General features: G+C 52.3%; 1 protein-coding gene across 15 annotated transcripts in view; it reads right to left on the minus strand.

The window, feature by feature from the left end:
• Window positions 1-19,778, minus strand: part of PALD1 (phosphatase domain containing paladin 1) — a 116,952-nt gene that overhangs the window by 83,146 nt on the left and 14,028 nt on the right. For 3 of the 15 annotated variants that reach the window (XM_055353544.2, XM_055353539.2, XM_055353543.2), the window contains exon 1: window positions 12,675-12,761. The exons of 2 other annotated variants lie outside the window; for them this stretch is intronic. The gene's annotated coding sequence lies outside the window, so the exon portion shown is untranslated. Of the gene's footprint in view, window positions 1-8,664; window positions 8,811-12,563; window positions 12,965-13,076; window positions 13,646-19,778 lie in introns of those variants that run through there. 10 more of the 15 variants (XM_063710022.1, XM_063710028.1, XM_055353535.2 and 7 more) reach the window with 9 other exon arrangements.

Consider the following 19,778-nt stretch of genomic DNA (forward strand, 5'->3'; position numbering starts at 1 on the left):
GATGGATGGAGTTTTCCTTTTGGGGTGATGAAAATGTTTTGGAACTGAAAATGTTTGTGGTGATGGTTGCAAAACATTGCAAATGTACTAAATGTCACTGAACTGTACACTTTAAAAGGGTTATTTTAATGTCATTTCAAAAAGTAATGAGAGCATCCCCTGGTCATCTGAATAACCATCTCATAAGCAAGCAGTGCCCTACAATTTGAGCCTCAAGTTTGCTCCTGTGTTTACAATCCAGTTCCTTCTCCATGGAGGCCAAATGATATCATCACACACAGCACAAAGAAAGGTTGTGATTCAAATAGGAAAAAAAAAGCAGGTGGGGAGGGAGAACAGAGCCACCCTATAGCCCATGGCAGCCTGGAGGTGCCCAATTCAAAGGCCCAGCCTCTTAGCAGTCAGGACCATGTGCATGTTGACAGCATCTGTGTGAAATGAGCAAAGCCCATCTCTGTGCCAAATTCCTGATTCCTACAAGAAGTGGGTTTAGGCTGGGCACAGTGGCTCACGCCTGTAATCCTAGCACTTTGGGAGGCCGAGGCAAGTGGATCACGAAGTCAGGAGATCGAGACCATCCTGGCTAACACGGTGAAACCCCGTCTCTACTAAAAATACAAAAAATTAGCCAGGCGTGGTGGCAGGTGCCTGTAGTCCCAGCTACTCGGGAGGCTGAGGCAGGAGAATGGCATGAACCCAGGAGGCGGAGCTTGCAGTGAGCCCAGATCGCGCCATGCCTGGGCGACAGAGTGAGACTCTGTCTCCAAAACAAAAAGAAGTGGATTTAAGAGCCACTACAAGCAGATTTCAATAATGCCACTATTCCATGCTTATCTTCAATCAAACAAGCCAGCTTTCCGAGTATCGGGCAATACCCTATTAAAACAGACATTCAGGGATTGCTCACATGTAGTCTAGGCTTAAATGTGAGGTCTGATTACCCCAACCCGTCCCATCAGCCCAACATTATTAGTACTTCCCTATACAACAAGCCCAAGAAACAGAGGCAGGGGACACAGGAGAGGCCCAAGGGCACAGCTCTCTACCATCAACCCAAGGCTGGCAATGTAGGTGCAGTTAACATCCTTCCAATTAAAGTAATTGTTCATTGGAAATGAGTTGGCTTTCTGGTTTTACTACTATTTCCTGTTTTTTTAATAGTTTTGTAAAAACTTTAAGTCTAAGGTGCTTATGCCTGGTCTTATACACATTTCAGTTATATTACAGTAAGAATAATGTCAATCAGCAAGTGAGGGGTTTGTTGTTGTTGTTCAAAAGGGAGTCCTGAGCTCAGGAGTTGAAGACCTGGGCAACACAAGACCTCGTCTCTATTAAGAAAATTTTTAAATTAGCCGGATGTGGTGGCACATGCCTGTGGTCCTAGCTACTCAGGAGACTGAGGAGGGAGGATCACCTGAGCCCAGGAGGTTGAGGCTTCAGTGAGCCGTGATTGCACCACTGCACCCCAGCCTGAGCAACAGAGTGAGACCTTTAAAAAAGAGAGAGAGAGGGCCAGGCGTGGTGGCTCATGCCTGTAATCCCAGCATTATGGGAGGCCGAGGCAGATGGATCACCTGAGGTCAGGAGTTCAAGACCAGCCTGGCCAACACGGTGAAACCTCATCTCTACTAAAAATACAAAAATTAGCTGGGCATGGTGGCAGGTGCCTGTGATCCCAGCTACTTGGGAAGCTTAGGCAGGAGAATCGCTTGAACCCGGGAGGCGGAGGTTGCCATCAGCCGAGATCACGCCACTATACTCCATACTGGGCAACAGAGCGAGACTCCATCTCAAAAAAAAAAAAGAGAGAGAGAGGGAGTCTACAAAAAACCCATATGTTGTATGATTTCATTTATATGAAATGTCTAGAATTAGCAAATCTATAGAGATACAGAGCATGCTAGTGGGCTGGGGGTGGGGAGTGACTACCAATGGGTACTGGGGTATCTTTTGAGGTTGATGAAAATGTTGTAAAATTAGACTGTGGTGAGACAACAGCTCTTTGAATGTACTAAAAGCTACTAAATGAGTGAATTGTACAGCATGTGAATTAGATCTCAATAGGGCTGTGAATTGGGAGTCCACGTATTACCCACATTTGAGCAGCACTGAGCTGCAGAAAGGGAGACATCCACAAACCCATCTATGCAGAGCTCCCCGCCAGGTCCTCCCCTCCCCCTACAGGATTCCTGAGCCCAGGATGAGACCCCAAGTCACAAGACAACCCCTTCATGGGTAAGCAGGTGGCTGCCCTGGAACCACCACACAGGATTCCTATCTCCCGGAACCCATGTCTTACAATTAAGGCACTACTTTGTACTGTTAAGTTAGGGAAAACTTAAAAACAATGAAAACAACCAACTTTAGGATGCAGGGGATGGGGTTCATCTATACATCGATGGCAGTGTCAAGGAAAGCAGCATGACATAAGACTCAGAGCACCTGGGACCCCACTGGCTGCAGTCTCATTGGTTGGGGTTGGGGTGGGGCCAGGAGGGTGAAAATCTGAGCCCAGGCAGCCCCTTCCTCATAGGCCACAGGCATCCCATCCTCCACCCACGTAGGCTGGGCAAGATAGCCATTGGGAGGCCCCTACAGGCTGCCTAAAGAGACTTTGGCAAGGGGCAACTCGCCAAGGGTCCCTCTTCTGTCAACCCAACGAACTGCCCTCTCCTGGGCCTATTCCTTCCAGTGACACTTCAGAGAGATGGGAAGAAGCCCCCACCAGCGGCAGCCAAGTCAGGGTCATTGGTGAAGCGGCAGAAGGACACATCCGCCCAGAACCCCCAGCAGCAGGAGGATAACATCCACCCAGACCCCCAGCAGCAGGAGGATACATCCACCCAGACCCCAGGGACGGGTCACCACAGAGGCTGTTTTGGACAGACTGATCCCCTTTGATCCAATGCTACTCTTCTCCAGAACCTGCTCTAAATTAACCACCTCCAGCAAGACTTCTTCCCATCTCTCCCAAAGCCTCGCCAAGCCCCAGCTCAGGGCATGTGCTCAAGAACTCCCATGGCAGTGGTGGGGTCCCTCTGCATGATACATGGCCGGATGAAAGCAGGCCCCACAGCCATGGACCGAGTTTGAGCTCATTTACACCCCAAAAATAAAAAACCACACAAATTCATGTAGAGGTACAGAAAAAAGACCAAAGGATACTCAGCACACTGCTGACAGTGCTACCTACGGGGACCAGAGAGAGGGGAAGGAGGGGAAAGGGGACTTTGACATTTTACTTTCTATGAAGCTACTACTTGAATCTTTTGTGAAGATTATTTTAGGCCGGGCATGGTGGCTTACGCCTGTAATCCCAGCACTTTAGGAGGCTGAGGCAGGCAGATTACTTCAGTCCAGGAGTTCAAGACCAGCCTGGGCAACAGGGCAAAACCCCGTCTCTACTAAAAATACAAAAATTAGCCGGGCATGGTGGTGCACACCTGTAGTCCCAACTACTCAGAAGGCTGAGGTGGGAGGATCATTTGAGGCCAGAAGTTAAGGCTGCAGTGAGTCGACTCTGAGCCACTTCACTGCAGCCTGGGCAACAGGAAAGAGGCCCTTCTTAAAAAAAAAGAGAGAGAAATTTTAAACTATTTTTAACATATCCCACACATTGGAATACTACTCACCAATAAAAAAACGAATGGAACTGATTAAATCATCCAATAACAGAGATGAATCTCAAAAAACATCATGTTGAGTAAAGAAGCCAGTCACTAAAAGCTACCTGTTATATGAGTCCACGTATGTGAAAAATCCAGAAAAAACAAAATCATAGTGACAGAAAGTAGATGAGTGGGCCTGGGCCCAAGGTGGGAGTGGTGACCGGCTACAAGGGAGCATAGGGCCCTTCTAGGTGATGGAAAGTACTGTCAGACTTGTCTAGGAGTTGGCTGCATGCCCATGACTTTTACCGATATTCACCAAAGTGCACACTTCACGCAGGTGTATTTTATGGTACACATATCTCAACAAAACTGTTTTTTGTTTTTTTTTTTTTAAAGAAAAAAAAGTACTGTGGTGGAGAAGGGAATGGTGAGTAACTGCTTAATAGGTAGAGTTTTCCTTTAGGGTGATAAAATGTTTTAGAATGTGATAGAAGTGGTGGTTGTACAACATTGTGACTATACTAAATGCCTCTAAATTGTGGGCTTTAAAATGATTTATTGTATTTAAATGGATTTCACCTCAGTTTTAAAAAAAAACATTAAAGATAGGCAGGGGAAAATGTTCACGCCCATTCTGCAGGTGAGAAAATTGGGCACAGCCGGGTGCGGTGGTTCACGCCTGTAATCCCAGCACTTTGGGAGGCCAAGACGGGCGGATCACAAGGTCAGGAGATCGAGACCATCCTGGCTAACACAGTGAAACCCCGTCTCTACTAAAAACACAAAAAATTAGCCGGGCATGGTGGCGGGCGCCTGTAGTCCCAGCTACTCGGGAGGATGAGGCAGGAGAATGACGTGAACCTGGGAGGTGGAGCTTGCAGTGAGCCGAGATCATGCCACTGCACTCCAGCCTGGGCAACAGAGCGAGACTCTGTCTCAAAAAAAAAAAAAAAAAAAAGAAGAAGAAAGAAAAAAATAAAATTGGGCTCAGAGGGACAGTCAAATGTCAGCCCAGGGCTTATTTACCTGATGCCTTAGGGCCCAGCTCAGAGCCCCCTGGAGCAGAGACTACTCCACACCTCCCCAGAGGGCTCCCCAAAGGGCAACTCTGGGGCTCGTCTCTAGGGAGGGCCCTTCTCTTTGAGGCATTCAGAAATCAGATTCCCACCAGGCCTTGGGCTGAGCCAGCAGGGCAACACCTGCAGGAGACTCCAGAAGTCCTTGTGCTCCAGCAGACAGGGCTGCCTCGGGAGGAAGGGAGGGAGCACACCTGCAGATGATGGTCAAGGCAAAGCTAAACCACCACTCAGATCAGGCTGATGAGGTTTTTTGTTTTGTTTTGTTTTGTTTTTTGAGATAGAATCTCACTCTGTTGCCCAGGCTGGGGTGCAGTGGCGCAACCTCAGCTCATTGCAACTTCTGCCTCCTGGGTTCAAGCTATTCTCCAGTCTCAGCCTCCTGAGTAGCTGGGACTACAGGCACCCACCACCACACCTGGCTAATTTTTGTATTATTAGTACAGATGGGGTTTCACCATGTTGGCCAGGCTGGTCTTGAACTCCTGACCTCAAGTGATCCACCTGCCCCGGCCTCCCAAAGTGCTGGGATTACAGGTGTGAGCCACAGTGCCCAACTGGCTAATGAAGTCTTCTAGGCCCTGTCAACCAGGGTCCCGGGGCCCTGATAGAGGGCTGTCCCTGGGAAGTGCAGGGGTTGGCACCAACCTCAGGGGTCCCAGGATGAAGGGTTCAGTCACTACAGGACAGACGTCAAAGCAGAAATGTGGTGGGTGGTGATGGCGCCAACCCAGGCAACAACAAGTGGGAGCAGAAGCAGGTGCAGATCAAGAACCTGGAGGGCAAGTTTTTGGTCACCATGTAGTCCTCAGAGGAAAAAAAAAAAAAAGATATTGACTTTGATACTTCAACAGTGGTTGAAGAACTGGCCATTGAAGAGAACCTGCCTCCTGATTTTCAGAGTATATGACAGGAAAGAAACTTCCTCCTGGAGGAATACCTGGCAGTAACCTCTCAAATCCTAAACAATCGGCATAACTTGCTAGAATGAAGCCAAGAAAAATTAAATAAGATGATGCCCCAAGAACAACAGCTTGCCCTCATAAAGGGAGCACGAAGATGTTCTTGGATAACTCTGCCATGAGAAAACATCTGCACAGCCACAGTCCCAGAGTCCTCGTCTGTGAAGAACACGGCAAAGCTCTTGTTGAGAGCTCAAGACCAGAACAACACCAACCAGTCTGTGCTGGAGAGAAGCTCTTTCATGGCACATGGTGGGTCTGTGGGAAATGCTTTTTATTGGACTTCAATTTGTGCACGCGTGTGTGAATCCATACCAGAGACAGGACCCATGTGTGCCCCTTCCGTGGTTGTAATAAAAGAAGTTTGTGGCTGGGCACAGCGGCTCACGTCTGTAATCCCAGCACTTTGGGGGGCCGGGGCGGGTGAATCACTTGAGGTCAGGAGTTCAAGACCAGCCTGGCCAACATGGTGAAACCCCATCTCTACTAAAAATGCAAAAATCAGCCGGGTGTGGTGGTGCACACTTGTAGTCCCAGCTACTTGGGAGGCTGAGGCAGGAGAATCGCTTGAACCCAGGAGGCAGAGGTTGCAGTGAGCTGAGATCACACCATTGTACTCCAGCCTGGGCAACAAGAGTGAAACTCTGTCTCAAAAACAAGAAAAAAAAAAAAAAGAAGACGTTTTCTCAGACAACTAACCTGAAATCTTACATCTTAACACACACCAAGGACAAAAACAATCAGTGAACAGAAGAGAAAGAAGCCCCTTCTCCACCATGGAAGTGCCTTCCAGAAGTATAACAGGGAATAAACATACCTCTCCTTTGTATATTATTTCTAGGAAGAATTTTAAAGATGAATCCTACATACTTAAGGGAGATGTTTTGAAAAATAGTAAAAAAAAAAAAATTTAACTTTAATAAGATAACATTGCTAAGATGTTCGTACTCTCTAATCTTGTTTCAAAAACATGGTGGTTTTGTGAAGTATGATCCCAACAGAAGGACAATTCATGAATTTCACATGAAAAGACAGTTCTTTGTACAACACTGCTAAAAATGGGATTTCTTTCCATATTCTTAAAAATATGAAGCTCACCTATTGTTTACAATTTGTTTAACTTTGTATTTTCCAAGTGTGCATATTGGAATGGGGGATGCTTAGCAATACTATGTGTGCATTTTCTGAAGGTTGATAACTTTGCTTGCAGTAAATTTTCTTTAAAAGAATGGGCAGTTTCAGCTGGGCGCAGTGGCTCATGCCTGTAATCCCAGCATTTTGGGAGGCCGAGGCGGGCAGATCACCTGAGGTCAGGAGTTCGAAACCAACCTGGTCAAAATGGCAAAACCCCGTCTATACTAAAAACACAAAAATTAGCCAGGCATAGTGGCACACACCTGTAGTCCCAGCTACTAAGGAGGCTGAGGCAGGAGAATCGCTTGAACCCGGGAGGCGGAGCTTGAGTGAGCTGAGATCACGCCACTGCACTCCAGCCTGGGTGACAGACCGAGACTCTGTCTCAAAAAAAAAAAAAAAACAATAAAATAAAATAAAAGAATGGGCAGTTACATGTACACTTCAAAAGTATCTTCCTGTTTAAAAAAAGTATATGGGTTTTGTTTGCTATCTTAATTTTGGTTGTATTCTTTGATGTAAACACATTTTCTATCATTGCATCATTCAGCTATATTGAATCATGTAGTATCAAATATTAGACGTGATTTAACAGTGTTAATCAATTTAAATCCATTTTAGTCTCTTTTTAGAAAAATATTGGGGTCGAGCACGGTGGCTCATGCCTGTAATCCCAACACTTTGGGAGGCCAAGGCAGGCAGACCACCTGAGATCAGGAGTTTGAGACCAGCCTGGCCAATGTGGTGAAACCCCATCTCTATTAAAAATACAAAAATTAGCTGGGCGTGGTGGTGGGCACCTGTAATCCCAGCTACTCAGGAGGCTGAGGCACGAGAATTGCTTGAACCTGGGACGCAGAGGTTGCAGTGAGCTAAGAATGTGCCACTGCACTCCAGCCTGGGCAACAGAGTGAGACTCCATCTCAAAACAAACAAACAAACAAAAAATATATTGCCAGATGCTGATGTTCAGTGTACTTTCTTTGCCTGTTCAGTCATGGAAGGTGGCGCTCAGTTGCAGAATGTGTTGTACCTTTCAGCACCTGATGTATACATCCCGTGTAACAGAAAGGGCAACAATAAAACAGTGATCCTAAAAAAAGCGGGGGACACATCCATGGGCCACTCTGTGACCAGCAGGAAAGGGGTTAACTCCTTCAGGAGATTCTCCATTCCAGGAAAAGGAAAAGGGGAGGAGAAGTCCCCTCTGTGCTTTCTAAACAGAATCTTCGAAAAATGTCCCAGCGTCCCAGGCCTCCACTCTGGGAAGGCCAGACAGAGGCCGGCACAGCCCACAGAGAGGAAGGGCCTGGGGCTCAGCAGGATGCAGAAGCTGGCAGGGTCCCAGGTCATCTCAGGGCACCCACCCCTCTCCCCTCCCATGGGCCCCATCCCAGCCTGTTGGCCATTTCCCAGGGTACCCACAGCCCTCGCAGCACCACATCCTCCCTCCCTGGGGAATTTCTGAAAGCCCCAGCTCCCTGGGAGCCCAAAGCATTGGCAGTGACACACCCAGTTCCCAAAGATGTCCTCTACTGCCTTCCATGGGTGTGCAGATGACCCAGACACCCCACCTGCCTCTCTCATCAGTGCCCCAGCTTCAGCCCAGGCAGGGGCACCCCTTAAAGCCAAAGTCAGCCCACATGCCAGTTATGGGAAATACACAAAATGCTTCCCAAGGGCTGTCACACCTCTGCCACGCTGCTCTTTCTGCTGGGGAAGCCTTGCCCTCCTCCTTTGCAAACTCCTGGCCATCCCTCAAAGCCCACATGAAGCATCACACACACCCCAGGCCAGCCATTCCCTCCCTCAGGCTCCAACCATAACTAGCACAGACCCCATCACAGAACCAGACATGGTGTCTGCATGTACCTCACTCACCTCCTGGCAGGGACAGAGTTTAATCTACCTTCGGAGCCCCTGCACCTCATACTGAACCCAGGGCCAAGAAAGCTCAGGAACCCACATCAAGATGCCACGCTGGTCCCTTCCCACCATCTGGTCCTGTGCAAGCATCCTGGCCTCTGCTGAGAGAATAACATCATGGTAATAACATAAGCACCTAATGTTTACTGAGTACTTCCTAGGAGCCAGACAGCCTCGGAAGCTCTCTGCGATTACCTCCTTTCATCCTTGTGACATTCTCATAAGGGAGTTGCTATCCTTAACCCTGTTACACAAGGGACTTGAGGCACAGAGAGGTTAAGTTTCTTGCCCTGGGCCACATGGCTAATGAGGGAGGGAGCAGAAATTCAGACCCTGGTAGTTTCTTTCCAGAGCCAGTGTTCTTAATCACAACAGGTCTATTTGCAGGTAGGAAGATGGTCGAGGCAGATGTGTCAGGAAAAGCCCTAAGTGGAAAAGGAACTCAGGGATTATAAAGGCCAGTGCTTCCAGACCTTCTCTTTCCCCGGGTCCCAGCCAAAGGCCTCGGAAGACAAACAGAGCCTCCTCCCAGACTAAGCCTGCTGCTCCCAGGCTCAATCCTGTGCTGAGCACCAGTTACAGGAAACATAAAAAGTCCATCTGCAAGTGCCTTGGCCCGAGACAGGGGCAGCACATGGCTGGGCTGCCCTCTGGGAGGCGAAAGCCATGATTTGGGACTATTCTTAGCAAACCACTGGCTCCCCTCCCAGAGGCCCAGCAGTCAGCAGGCCCAAGCTTCCATACGCCCGCCCAGCCTGCCATTTCCTGACCCCGTGTATGGAGGTCCCACAGGGCTAAGGAGGGACTAGTGGGCACCGACTGAGGACAAAGCCCTCCAGCTTTCACATGAGAGGTGCCTGGCCCACCCAGCCTGCTCCAGGCCTCACCCAGAGGCCCAGGGCCATGCACCTGGCTGCTGAGGAAGCCCTGCAGAGTCCTGGCCATAGGGGATGGCTCATAATCAAAGGCCCCCACCGCCACATCAACTGAGCACTCACTCCATGCCATGCACTGGGCCACATGCTTTGCACTGATTTTCTCCCACTGAACCCACAAGGAGGTAGAGGTTACTGACCCCACTCTAAAGATGAGGAAACCAATACATTAATTGACTTGCTGGAGGTTGCATGGTGCATGAGTATCAAAGCATATCTAGAATCTGGGCTGTCTCTCAGGTGCCAGGTTGGGCAGAGGAGACCTGAGCATAGCCAGGTAGGGGACCCCTTCCCTGTGCAAGCCCGGGGCTTAGCAGAGAAGGAGCCCGCCCCAGAGGGCAGTGGCTCTCATCACAGACGCAGCTACATGTGTGCTCTCTCTCTCACCTGGGGGATCCCTGTCAAAGACACGCAGGCTTGGGTTCAGAAGGAGAATCCCCAGGCAGTTCCTCTCCTGTTCTGGTAGGAAAGGAACAGTTGGAGCACCCTACCCAGGCCACACAGCCTCACTTCAGGAAGCCTCTGGAGATCCAGGGAAGATGAGAATCAAAATTCAAAGAGCAACTGCTGGCACTTAAGGCACAAACACAGCCTTGTAATGCAGAGGTGGAGAGGCCAAATGACTCTCGGAGTAAAACACAGGAGACTGAGCTTTTTGGGGTCCTCAAACCCCAAAGTGAGAGTCTAGAAATAAGCTCCACCACAGAGCACCTGTACCATCACCACCCCAAACAGGACAACTTCCGGGCACTGTGCCACGCAGGGAAACAGTGATAACCAGGCAATGCGCGCCTCGGCCTACCTCTCAGAACCCACCTGTGTCTGGTTCCTGGCCTCTGCTGTCAGCTGGCTCTGGCAAGCATATGTGTCTGTGCCCCCCAGGAGCTCACAGCCAACTCCATTCTGCCCAGGTACTTGAGCGGCTTCCCTGTGGCTCCGAGTCTTTTGTCTGGGAATGTCGGTTCCCATCCCCGTCTGTGCTCTGGTGGGTCTACCTATATGTCTGTCCACTTACATGTCTGCCTCCCATGTGGGGAGATTCAGATCCCAGCGAAGGTGTATTTCTATGTACGTGTCTGCAGTCCATACGTGGCCCACGCTGATGGGTTCATGTATGTCTGTCCCCGCACATGTCTGTGTCCCCGCGTTGTTTGCTCACCCCCACCATCCTCCTGTGTCTGTCCTCATGTACATATGTATCCAGCTCCTCTATGTCTCTGCCCACACAGCTGTAAACCTGAGCACACACACGCACTCACGTCTCTGCCCACACGGGGCATCCCCCACAGGTGCCTGGGTAACCCAGGTCTGTGCACCACCTGTTTGGAGGCAGGCAAGTGTGTTCACACAAGTTCTCACAGTGCCAGCCAAGGGCTTCGGGGTGAGCTCAGCAACTCCCACTCCCAGAACTGCACCCAAGGCCACGAGCATGAGCACACTGCCACCTCCACAAAGTGTTCCAGAAAAACAGAAACCTGCCAGGGACAATGAGGGAGGGCGCAGGGCCCCAGATACAGCAGAGCCTCACAGAAGTGAGGTCAGAGCTGTGCCAGGAACCACCCACCTCAAGCCACCTGGGCCCTACTGTGCCCACCCCCAACACTGGCCAGGAAAGGGAGGGGGATGCATGCACCACCTGGGGTCTGTCTGCACTCATAGGAAACTGGCCCAGTGCCTGCCAGCCTCCCGACCTACCCCAACCCCCCGCGACGGAGGCTCTTCAGAAAGGAAGTGAGGACTTCCTCCTGCTTACCTCTGAACCTCCTACAAGGCTGGCTCTAGACCCCAAACCCCAGGAGCCACAGGGCAACTAGGAGTGTCCTGTGCTCAGCCCAAGCCAAGAAACCAAATGGGTTACTTCAGAAATCCACCAGCAGGAAACAAACAAACCTGGGAGTGGGTGGGGATGAATGCAGGAGAACCTCCTCAGCGCCCCTGCTGCTCCCTGCCCTTGAAGCAAGGTAATAAGGAAGGGCGGGCATGGAGCTGGAACATTTCAGCACATTTGCTTGCTTGCATGGAACTGGATCTCTGCTGCCCTGGCACTCTCGCAGCCTACATTACTCACATAGCAATTAATGGTGTGTAGCCTCTTGGCTTTCCACTATCACCAGTCCAGGACTGGTATTGAAACCCTGTATCGGGGAACTTTGTGTGTTTATGTCCTGTCTTGCCCCCAGGGGCTGAGCCTCCTGAGGACAGAATCCTCCAAATCCTCCCCCATCCACACATTCCAGGGGCACGGCCCAGTGCCCTTCCTGGCATTTAAGAGGTGCTCGGCCACTGGGTTCAGGTTACTCTACCCAGAAGCCAAGGAGTTGGTTCCTAGGCCTCTGGCTGGGAGAGCAGAGATGCCCAGAAGATTCCCTGGGCCATGAAGCTTTACTCCCATCTCTGACAACCCAAGAGAAAGAGCTCCAACCATCCCGGCCACCTTCAGGAGCCCGGTCTCCCATAGGCCACTCTCTCTCTGACAGGTTACTGCCCCTTCAGGAAAACCCTCTGAAAACTGAAAAATGTACTCTCCTCGGAGACCCGGGCCTACAGAGGAAGAGGGCCAGACTGGGCCAAGAATCAAAGCCTGTGCCCACTGAGACTTCTGGACTCGTCCTGGGTCTGAGGGCCTCACGCCCCCTAGAGATGAGTCCCAAGACCCCATCTCGGTCATGAAGCGGCTTCCCTCTCCCCAATCTCCCCCTAACTTCGCGGGGAACCCTAGTTCCTGGCCATGCTCCCAGGTCTGGCAATGAAAAGTGGAATTGTCACCAGGCCATGCCTACACCAAACCCAGGGAACTCGGGAGAGGGGGTAGCCCAGGGTCCAACACACACAACCACCCAGCAACTGCTCCCTGTGAGTCCCTCTTGCCTCCCAGGGACCAATCCTGAGCGGGTGTGGGGTGAAGGCCCAGGACCTCACCTCTCCAAAGGATGGGGAGTTGGTGTCTGGAGCAGCCTCGGGCTGGGGGGTGCCCGGGGGATTCCAGATTTGCCCTCCCCTCGCCAGCCCCAGGGCAGGACACTTCGGTACCTGCCAGCCCGCGGCTCCGGGGGGCATCCGTGCTCCTGCGGCCGGCGTGCTGCGCCCGAATTGCGGGCGCCGAGTCAGGCAGCGACGGGGCGCGCCCGGCGCGCGCTCTGGCTCCAGCTCGCTCCTCCCAACTTCGCCAGCACATGCGGGGGCAGAGGTGGCTCCGGAGGTGGGCAGGCCAGGCGGACCAGGCGAGGCCACGCGAGAGGGAGCCCGTGCTCACCGGCGACGGGACCTGCGCGCCCCGGCCCGTGCGCGCCGCGCTGCTCCCCAGCGCCCCGCTACCCAACGCCGAGGGGCGGACCCGACCCGGCCGCCAATCACCGCGCCCGCCCCCGCCCGGACCGCGAGCCCCAGCCCCACCGCGAGGGGCGGGGGGCTCAGATTTAAAGACACACTCACCCCAGCCGCAGCCCCCGGGCGGGAGGAACGCGGGCGCCACGTTCCCCGGCTGCGCTTCCTCCCTCCGCCCGCCCCCTCCGCGAGGAGGAAAAGTTTGGGGAGGGGGAGACTGCCCGGGAAGCCAGTTCCTCTTCCCTCGTCGCTAGTGCGGCTCCTTCTGGAAGACACCCAAACCCGACATCCAGCCTCCTGGCTGCGAGAGGCAGCAGCGCTCTGGGCGCCACACCCCGTCCCGGACGCCGGCTACCCGCGACAACCGCTGGCCCGGCTTCCCTCGCCCCCCTCTGCTTTACAGCCAGGCCGAGCCTCGGCGGGACCGAGCCCAGCATCCGGGCTCCGGGCCGGCCTCGCTGTGCAGTGCGGCCGGAGCTGGATGATCGTGCGCTCTGCACTTTTGCCTCCCACGTGTCGAAGGGGAGCCCCTAAACAGCAGACGGTCCCCCCAAGCAGGGGCTTCTCCCACGCCCCGGGGTCCTAAGGAAACGCGCCCCTCGGCCCCCAGAGGTGAGAGGGGAACAGCAGAGCAGAGCTTTGGATGGAGAGGGGTCCCTCCGCCCACACCCATCATGCGGCTCCAGGCAGTGACCCGCACCATAGGCCTGCCCCCCACCACCACTCCTCACCCCACACGCGCGGACTAGCACTAGGCGGCAGCCAGCCCGGCCCACTCCGACGGCCCCGCACGCCCCCGCGAGCACGTGGGTGAACGCACCCACGTGCGTGCGTTCACTCCTCGCTGGTGCTTCCTCGCGGAGAGATAGGCTTTGTTGTGGTTGGTGAGTCACTTCCTCCCTCTCGCTGCTCCACACTCGGGAAATCCTTTTTTCTCACCTGTTACCACCTGCCTCACCCCCATTCAGGACTGGAGCTGGATTTGGGCGAGCTGGGGTTGCCCCAGGATACAGGCAGTGTAGGCCCCACCTCTGTCAGGCTGGAGAGCGCTGGGCTGGGAGAGGGGAACACATTCCCCATGACCCCTAAGAATAACTGAAGACAAGAGAAATGACTCATTGTGGTGGTCTCACCATGTCCCTAGCACCTAGCTCTTAAGTGCCTCGCGAAGTTATAAGGTCGGTACTTTTCTGATCCCTATTTTAACAAATGAGGAAACAGGCCCAGGGAAGACTTGTCCTCAGCTCCATACCTGCTCCTGCGCCACCCAAGGTGTGTGAAAAGGACAGCAGCAGAGAAAATCCCGTAGTGGCCTTGGGAAACAGACTTGACCTTCAGAGTTCAGCAGAGCTAGGCTCAAAGTGGCTCACAATTTACTGGCTGTGTGGTCTGGGAAAAGTGACGTAAGTTCTCAGATTCCCAACTTCTACATCCATAAGATGGCTTCATCCTCCTTCAAAGAGGTATTTGAGAAGCCAGTGAGCTGGGCAAGTAATGTCCAGGCATCGTGTGTGGCACACTGTAGGACTCCATCCTGGGCCACAGTTTCCTTCCTTCTTCCTCTTGCCGCAGCCCCATATCCCATCCCACCAGCTGTCAGACTCCCCAGCTGAAGCCTGCCATCCTGAGGATGCATTCCAGGATAATGTCCTCTTCTAGGCCAGGACTAAGGTAGGGGCAACATGTGTGTGAGCAGGTGCAAAATATACATTTACATACATGTGCATGTGTATGCACACATGTATACACATACATGCACATATATGTATACAAATATATACATAAACATGCATGCCTATAGGTATGCATGCGCACATATATACATACATAAACATAGCACATACACATATGCACATACACACACACAAATACACACACTTTGCTTCCCCTCACCCTCCCTGCCCAGCAGATGCTGGGATCCATGGCGGTGTGCCTCTCTAGCTCCCAGAGAACAAAAGCTATGTCCTACCTGTCCCTGACCTGTCTTTTGGCCCACAGCACAGTGCCTGGCACGTCTCCATACATTCATTTGTACTCACCACACACACAGTAGGTGTTCTGTTGAACCAAGCAGAAAAGCCCAGGACAAAGATGTTCTCAGGACAGCCTGCAGTCACAACCCTTCTGGGTCTAACAGTCAGCCTCGGGGTTCAGCTGGTAGGTAGGGGGCTGAGGGCTTGGAGGTTCCTCAGGGTCAGGCCACAGACTGCATCCAAACCACAGTGCCCAGCCTCACCAGCCCACCACCAGCCCCCCAGAGGGCCTGCCAAGTCCCTACTCAGAATAGCAAGTCCTGCAGCCCTGGCTGTCTGCTGGCCGTGGGGCTAGGAGAGTCCCAACCACAAGAAAGATTCAGTCAGATCTGCCCCACCGTGGGCCTGGGAGGGGAACAAGGACTGAATGTTGAAGGAGAGAAGGCCACAGAGCAGCCCTGGGTACACCCAAGAGAAGGCATCCTGCTCTCTCCCCAGCCCCAGGCAGAACGAAAGAATCAGTCGAGCCAGCTCTCAGTTGAGCCCATTCGAGCCTCTCAAACTGCAGCAGAAGATTCCTGAGAAATCTGGAAGCTCAGAGCAGAAGCCCAAAATCCCCTGAGAAAAGATTCATGGGTCCCAGAACAGGATCTCAGGAAGGAGAGAGGTCGGGACTGACCCCCACTCACCCAGCACTCCACCAGCACTGCCAGCACCCACATCCCCTACACACAAGCATCCAAGACACCATGTTATCATGCTTGTATTGCTCGTGCGTGAACTCATATTTGCAGGGATCCATGTTTGTGCAAGTGTCTAGTGGGAGTGAGTGTGGCTTTATGAGTGAGCATGTGTGTATGTGTGTGTACGTGTAGCAGACACACAAAGCACCTGCAACCGTCCAAAACCAGACAAGCTGCTGCTGCAAAGAATATGAGTAACCTGTTACTCACGCCCCGACAGACTCGCCTGTGGCCATCCACTGCCCCATCAGCCCAAGCAAGGTGCTGGTGCTCTTGGGAGAGAGCTCCCAAGTTCAGTTCCTGGGCAGAAACATGAGCTGTGGGAACCCCAGATTCCCTCCAGGGAACACTCAAGCCAGAAATGATTTCCTGACAGGCACAAATGACTCGCTGGAAAGCAGAGGAGCTGGGTTCAAACCAGCAAAGATGAATCTTGATCAAAGATGGGAAACAGGCCCTCGCTGCTCTTCTCTACTCCCCACTCCCCTGACATCTGCCACAGCTGAGGGACACTGGACCTGAGGAGTGGACAACATCAGGACATGGGCTGGCCTTGCTCCTTGTGACCACCTTGTGACCACCTTACTGCCAAGAACAGGGATCATGTGCACCCTTCAGGGTGGGAGTCTTGGGGCCTGCAATTTCGCCCTGAGCCCAGTGGTCTCTGAGCCTCAGGCAAACTCATCCGTGACGCCTGAATCCCAATACAGACGGATCCCCTGTCTGCCCTGGCCATCCGCCCTTCCAGGCCCACTGCCCCATCTCCAGCATCCAGCACTCCCACTTTTTCAGCCCCCTTCTGTGTGCAATCCTAAAGACAAGGGCTTTAAGCAGGGCAGACCTGGGCTTGGATCTAGCCACAGCAACTTTACCACCATGTGACCCCTATGCTACAAGTTACCACATTGCTCCAAGTCTCCTCATTTGTAAAATGATGCAAAGAGCAGTTCTTGCTTCCTGGGAAAGTCTGGAGGATAAAAGGTGCTTGGCACTCAGCAAGTACTTACTGATGACAGCTGTTCCTGTCATTACTGTTGCCACCCAAGCTCACACCATGACCTAGCCCTGAACCTGCCAGGGCAGAGGGGTGTTCGGAGGCTGAGTTCAGGTTCCTCCTCCAGGCAATTTGCCTTGGACTCCTCCCCTATCTGCCCATGGGATCTCTGTCCACTCTGGAATCCTTCCCCTCCCTTCCCTGCCAGGCCCTGGGACCTGAGCATCCCCGTCTGGCGCAGGATACATATTCAGTTATCGGCATCATATTATGGGCAGGATTATTCATTTTATTGGTTATATCCTTCTTTGGGTCTAAGCCTAAGGATTATGTCCCCCGACTCCCAAATTCATACACAAGGTTCAAACCTTTTTTTATCAAGACCCAAAGTAAGAAATACATTTTACACCAGGGCCGGCTACACAGATATGTGAATGTGTGTTATTCACAAAAAAATGCTTAGCCTTACTGCATTGGATGCATCCTGCTTCCTTCCTTCCTTCCTTGGACAGAGTCTCAGGCTGGAGTGCAGTGGTGGTGGCACAATCTCGGCTCACTGCTGCCTCCGCCTCCTGGATTCAAGCAATTCTCCTGCCTCAGCCTCCTGAGTAGCTAGAATTACAGGCGCCCGCCTCCACGCCCAGATAATTTTTGTATTTTTAGTAGAGACAGGGTTTCACCATGTTGGCCAGTCTGGTCTCAAACTCCTGACCTCAGGTGATCCACCTGCCTCGGCTGCCCAAAGTGCTGGGATTACAGGTGTGAGCCACCACGCCCGGCCCTCTAATCTATTTTATCCTATTTCTTTTTGTTATTGCTGACTGCAGGGCACTACACTGATTTTGCCCGTGACCTCCAGTTTGAACATGCTGCACAGAACAATGAGGTTCCTAAGAGCAGGGACCAGATCTTGCTCCCCTCCCTCCCCACAGGACCACTTAAGGGCCTGACCGAAGAGCACCCAGGACATGTGGCAGGAGTGTGATTCTAGCTCCAGAACATTCTTCAGGTTCTACAGGGAGATGCTCCATCAGATCAGGAGAGAAAAGCAGGGAGGAATCCTGGCTCATTCATTCCACGAATATTTCATTCATTTATTTAGTCAGTCAGGCCGGGTACTGTGGCTCACACCTGTAATCCCAACACTTTGGGAGGCTGAGGGGGGGTGGATCACCTGAGGTCAGGAGTTCGAGACCAGCCTGGCCAACATGGCGAAACCCCGTCTCTACTAAAAATACAAAAAAATTAGCCAGGCATAGTGGTGTGCGCCTGTAATCCCAGCTACTTGGGAGGCTGAGGCACGAGCATCGCTTGAAACTGGGAGGCAGAGGTTGCAGTGAGCTGAGATCACACCACTGCACTCCAGCCTGGGTGACAGACTCCGTCTCAATTAAAAAAAAAAAAATTAGTCTGTCAACAAACATTTATGGAGCCCCTTCTATATTCCAAGACTGTTCTATCCCCTGAGAAGTGAATGAGGCAGACAAGTTCCTGCCTTCATGGAACTGATATTTTAGTGGGCTGGGAGGACAGTAAACAAGTACACAACAAAAAAAAGAAGGATCATTTCTTCTGGTCCCTGCAGGGCTGTCAGGGAGAGAGTGAGGGTCCATAGATAGACAGCTGGCCCCTTCTATGGGGGCTTCAACTGGAAGGACTACTCGGTTGTCGACGTCAAGGAGTCGCAGGTCACCTGGCTCTAGGAATAATGGAGGGACTGTCTGAGGGAGAGCTGCTCAAGCATCCAAGCTCCATGTGGAAATGCTCTTTAAGTGCCCACTATGTGCCTGACTCTGGGCTCAGGACACAGAGATGAATAAGACCCTGCCCTGCCCTCGAGGTGCTCACAGACCTGTGGGAGAGGCAGACAAGTCACGGATCATTTCAGAGTCCTGTGTTTCCTGCAGAGTCGGGGTGGGGCCAGGGTGCTGGGGAAGCACGATTGGCAGCACCCAGCAGGGCAGGGTCAGCTAGGGGTGGGGAGACGTGGGTGCATTCAAGGGCCCTGCCATCTCTAGCAATGTACGGAGGTTTGTTCTGGCTTCTGCATCAGACAAGACCTGAGTTTTCATTTGCTTTCTGCCACTTAGCTGTGTGACCTCAGGCAAGTCACTTAATGTCTCTCTGAGCCTCAGTTTCCACATCTGTAAAATGGGGATAGTCATACCTACCTTGACGAGTTTTGAGATCAAATGAACTAATAAATTTAAAATTCTTAGCAAATAGCTGTCTGAGAGGAAGTTCATAATAGGAGTTGTGGTTATCAACATCAGAAGATTCCTCTCCAATGCTTGGTCCTTCTGCCCACACCTCCTCGCTCCCCCAGCCAGCACTCGTACAGAGCCCCCTGGGGCATGCAGAGAATCCCCCACCACTACTGCCGTCAGAAAGGTGCTCCAAGTGGCCTTCTACTGGGTCTCACTGCAGAGTCCCAGGCTCTGGACACTGGGAAAGACAAGGGGTGGGAGGGGGCTGCCAAACCCTGCAGCAGCAGGACCATCCATCCCTGAATAAATAGGCTGTCACCCCTTCCGTCCCACCCTCTCCCTCCTTTAAATAACTCAGATCTGGCCAGGCGCAGTGGCTCACACCTGTAATCCCAGCACTTTGGGAGGCTGAGGCAGGCAGATCACCTGAGGTCAGGAGTTTGAGACCAACCCTGCCAACGTGGTGAAACCCCATCTCTACTAAAAATACAAAAATTAGCCAGGCATGGTGGCAGGCACCTATAATCCCAGCTACTGGGGAGGCTGAGGCAGGAGAATCGCTTGAACCCGGGAGGTGGAGGTTGCAGTGAGCCAAGATCACGTCATTGCACTTCAGCCCAGGCAACAAGAGCAAAACTCCGTCTCAATAAATAAATAAATAAATAAATAAATAAATAAATAAATAACTCAGATCTGTTGCCCAGTTGTCTCCAGGCAACACCACTCCAGGCTCCCAAGGATGTCTCACTCCGACAGAGCCCTTTATGAAGATGCTGCAGGGAGGTGGGGGTGAGGAAGGGGTCAGGGATCTACGGAGGCCAGGCCTGACACAACCTCCCAGGGGCTTTCGTGTGACGAGCTCCAAGGCTGACACTGCTCTGGGCTAGTGGGCA

This window comes from Gorilla gorilla, chromosome 8 (assembly GCF_029281585.2).
Source record: "Gorilla gorilla gorilla isolate KB3781 chromosome 8, NHGRI_mGorGor1-v2.1_pri, whole genome shotgun sequence".
NCBI classification, from domain to species: Eukaryota; Metazoa; Chordata; class Mammalia; order Primates; family Hominidae; genus Gorilla; species Gorilla gorilla.